Here is a 4,276-nt window from a genome sequence, read left to right on the forward strand (position 1 = left end):
CATTTTCGGAAAGCTTACAGGTTTCCCTCGCCTAAAACCCAACCTAACTTTAAGTAAAAACTGGAAAATGTTGAAAATGTCTGGTCGGCATGGTACCACCGATGCCTAAGGAGCAATTGCTACTGATTTCCACTGATTTCCATTACGGTCAGAGGCTTTCGAAAGTTGGGGTTAAGTCAGGGTTAGGGTTGAAAGAGAAAAAGTTGTAAAATGTTTCCCAGACTCCAATGTTTCGTGGAAATACTGGCATCGGCGTGCACTCTCCGAATTGCGGTCGTTCGATCTCATTTTCGGAAAGCTTACAGGTTTCCCTCGCCTAAAACCCAACCTAACTTTAAGTAAAAAGTGGAAAATGTTGAAAATGTCTGGTCGGCATGGTACCACCGATGCCTAAGGAGCAATTGCTACTGATTTCCACTGATTTCCATTACGGTCAGACGCTTTCGAAAGTTGGGGTTAAGTCAGGGTTAGGGTTGAAAGAGAAAAAGTTGTAAAATGTTTCCCAGACTCCAATGTTTCGTGGAAATACTGGCATCGGCGTGCACTCTCCGAATTGCGGTCGTTCGATCTCATTTTCGGAAAGCTTACAGGTTTCCCTCGCCTAAAACCCAACCTAACTTTAAGTAAAAAGTGGAAAATGTCGAAAAAGGCCTGGTCGGAATGGTAGCACCCATGCCTAAGGAGCAATTTCCACTGATTTCCACTGATTTCCATTACGGTCAGAGGCTTTCGAAAGTTGGGGTTAAGTCAGGGTTAGGGTTGAAAGAGAAAAAGTTGTAAAATGTTCCCCAGACTCCAATGTTTCGTGGAAATACTGGCATGGGCGTGCACTCTCCGAATTGCGGTCGTTCGATCTCATTTTCGGAAAGCTTACAGGTTTCCCTCGCCTAAAACCCAACCTAACTTTAAGTAAAAAGTGGAAAATGTTTAAAAAGGCCTGGTCGGCATGGTACCACCGATGCCTAAGGAGCAATTTCCACTGATTTCCACTGATTTCCATTACGGTCAGAGGCTTTCGAAAGTTGGGGTTAAGTCAGGGTTAGGGTTGAAAGAGAAAAAGTTGTAAAATGTTCCCCAGACTCCAATGTTTCGTGGAAATACTGGCATGGGCGTGCACTCTCCGAATTGCGGTCGTTCGATCTCATTTTCGGAAAGCTTACAGGTTTCCCTCGCCTAAAACCCAACCTAACTTTAAGTAAAAAGTGGAAAATGTTGAAAATGTCTGGTCGGCATGGTACCACCCATGCCTAAGGAGCAATTTCCACTGATTTCCACTGGTTTCCAATACGGTCAGAGGCTTTCGAAAGTTAGGGTTAAGTTAGGGTTAGGGTTAAAGACGAAAAAGTTGTAAAATGTTTCCCAGACTCCAATGTTTCGTGGAAATACTGGCATCGGCGTGCTCTCTCGGAATTGCGGTCGTTCGATCTCATTTTCGGAAAGCTTACAGGTTTCCCTCGCCTAAAACCCAACCTTACTTTAAGTAAAAACTGGAAAATGTTGAAAATGTCTGGTCGGCATGGTACCACCGATGCCTAAGGAGCAATTGCTACTGATTTCCACTGATTTCCATTACGGTCAGACGCTTTCGAAAGTTGGGGTTAAGTCAGGGTTAGGGTTGAAAGAGAAAAAGTTGTAAAATGTTCCCCAGACTCCAATGTTTCGTGGAAATACTGGAATGGGCGTGCACTCTCCGAATTGCGGTCGTTCGATCTCATTTTCGGAAAGCTTACAGGTTTCCCTCGCCTAAAACCCAACCTAACTTTAAGTAAAAATGGGGAAATGTTAACAATTTCTGGTCGAGATGGTCCCGTCGATGCCTAAGGAGCAATTTCCAATCATTTCCACTGATTTCCATTACGGTCAGAGGCTTTCGAAAGTTGGGGTTAAGTCAGGGTTACGGTTAAAAGAGAAAAATTTGTAAAATGTTTCCCAGACTCCAATGTTTCGTGGAAATACTGGCATCGGCGTGCACTCTCCGAATTGCGGTCGTTCGATCTCATTTTCGGAAAGCTTACAGGTTTCCCTCGCCTAAAACCCAACCTAACTTTAAGTAAAAAGTGGAAAATGTTGAAAAAGGCCTGGTCGGCATGGTACCACCGATGCCTAAGGAGCAATTTCCACTGATTTCCACTGATTTCCATTACGGTCAGAGGCTTTCGAAAGTTGGGGTTAAGTCAGGGTTAGGGTTGAAAGAGAAAAAGTTGTAAAATGTTCCCCAGACTCCAATGTTTCGTGGAAATACTGGCATGGGCGTGCACTCTCCGAATTGCGGTCGTTCGATCTCATTTTCGGAAAGCTTACAGGTTTCCCTCGCCTAATACCCAACCTAACTTTAAGTAAAAAGTGGAAAATGTTGAAAAAGGCCTGGTCGGCATGGTACCACCGATGCCTAAGGAGCAATTTCCACTGATTTCCACTGATTTCCATTACGGTCAGAGGCTTTCGAAAGTTGGGGTTAAGTCAGGGTTAGGGTCGAAAGAGAAAAAGTTGTAAAATGTTTCCCAGACTCCAATGTTTCGTGGAAATACTGGCATAGGCGTGCACTCTCCGAATTGCGGTCGTTCGATCTCATTTTCGGAAAGCTTACAGGTTTCCCTCGCCTAAAACCCAACCTAACTTTAAGTAAAAAGTGGAAAATGTTGAAAAAGGCCTGGTCGGCATGGTACCACCCATGCCTAAGGAGCAATTTCCAATCATTTCCACTGGTTTCCAATACGGTCAGAGGCTTTCGAAAGTTAGGGTTAAGTTAGGGTTAGGGTTAAAGACGAAAAAGTTGTAAAATGTTCCCCAGACTCCAATGTTTCGTGGAAATACTGGCATCGGCGTGCACTCTCCGAATTGCGGTCGCTTGACCTCATTTTCGGAAAGCTTACAGGTTTCCCTCGCCTAAAACCCAACCTTACTTTAAGTAAAAACTGGAAAATGTTGAAAATGTCTGGTCGGCATGGTACCACCGATGCCTAAGGAGCAATTGCTACTGATTTCCACTGATTTCCATTACGGTCAGACGCTTTCGAAAGTTGGGGTTAAGTCAGGGTTAGGGTTGAAAGAGAAAAAGTTGTAAAATGTTCCCCAGACTCCAATGTTTCGTGGAAATACTGGCATGGGCGTGCACTCTCCGAATTGCGGTCGTTCGATCTCATTTTCGGAAAGCTTACAGGTTTCCCTCGCCTAAAACCCAACCTAACTTTAAGTAAAAACTGGAAAATGTTGAAAATGTCTGGTCGGCATGGTACCACCGATGCCTAAGGAGCAATTTCCACTGATTTCCACTGATTTCCAATACGGTCAGAGGCTTTCGAAAGTTAGGGTTAAGTCAGGGTTAGGGTTAAAGACGAAAAAGTTGTAAAATGTTTCCCAGACTCCAATGTTTCGTGGAAATACTGGCATCGGCGTGCACTCTCCGAATTGCGGTCGTTCGATCTCATTTTCGGAAAGCTTACAGGTTTCCCTCGCCTAAAACCCAACCTAACTTTAAGTAAAAACTGGAAAATGTTGAAAATGTCTGGTCGGCATGGTACCACCGATGCCTAAGGAGCAATTGCTACTGATTTCCACTGATTTCCATTACGGTCAGAGGCTTTCGAAAGTTGGGGTTAAGTCAGGGTTAGGGTTGAAAGAGAAAAAGTTGTAAAATGTTTCCCAGACTCCAATGTTTCGTGGAAATACTGGCATCGGCGTGCACTCTCCGAATTGCGGTCGTTCGATCTCATTTTCGGAAAGCTTACAGGTTTCCCTCGCCTAAAACCCAACCTAACTTTAAGTAAAAAGTGGAAAATGTTGAAAATGTCTGGTCGGCATGGTACCACCGATGCCTAAGGAGCAATTGCTACTGATTTCCACTGATTTCCATTACGGTCAGACGCTTTCGAAAGTTGGGGTTAAGTCAGGGTTAGGGTTGAAAGAGAAAAAGTTGTAAAATGTTTCCCAGACTCCAATGTTTCGTGGAAATACTGGCATCGGCGTGCACTCTCCGAATTGCGGTCGTTCGATCTCATTTTCGGAAAGCTTACAGGTTTCCCTCGCCTAAAACCCAACCTAACTTTAAGTAAAAAGTGGAAAATGTCGAAAAAGGCCTGGTCGGAATGGTAGCACCCATGCCTAAGGAGCAATTTCCACTGATTTCCACTGATTTCCATTACGGTCAGAGGCTTTCGAAAGTTGGGGTTAAGTCAGGGTTAGGGTTGAAAGAGAAAAAGTTGTAAAATGTTCCCCAGACTCCAATGTTTCGTGGAAATACTGGCATCGGCGTGCACTCTCGGAATTGCGGTCGTTC

The sequence above is a fragment of the Actinia tenebrosa genome, unplaced genomic scaffold, assembly GCF_029948245.1.
Source record: "Actinia tenebrosa isolate PJP-AT-01 unplaced genomic scaffold, QUT_ActTen_1.0 utg299__unscaffolded, whole genome shotgun sequence".
NCBI lineage: Eukaryota > Metazoa > Cnidaria > Anthozoa > Actiniaria > Actiniidae > Actinia > Actinia tenebrosa.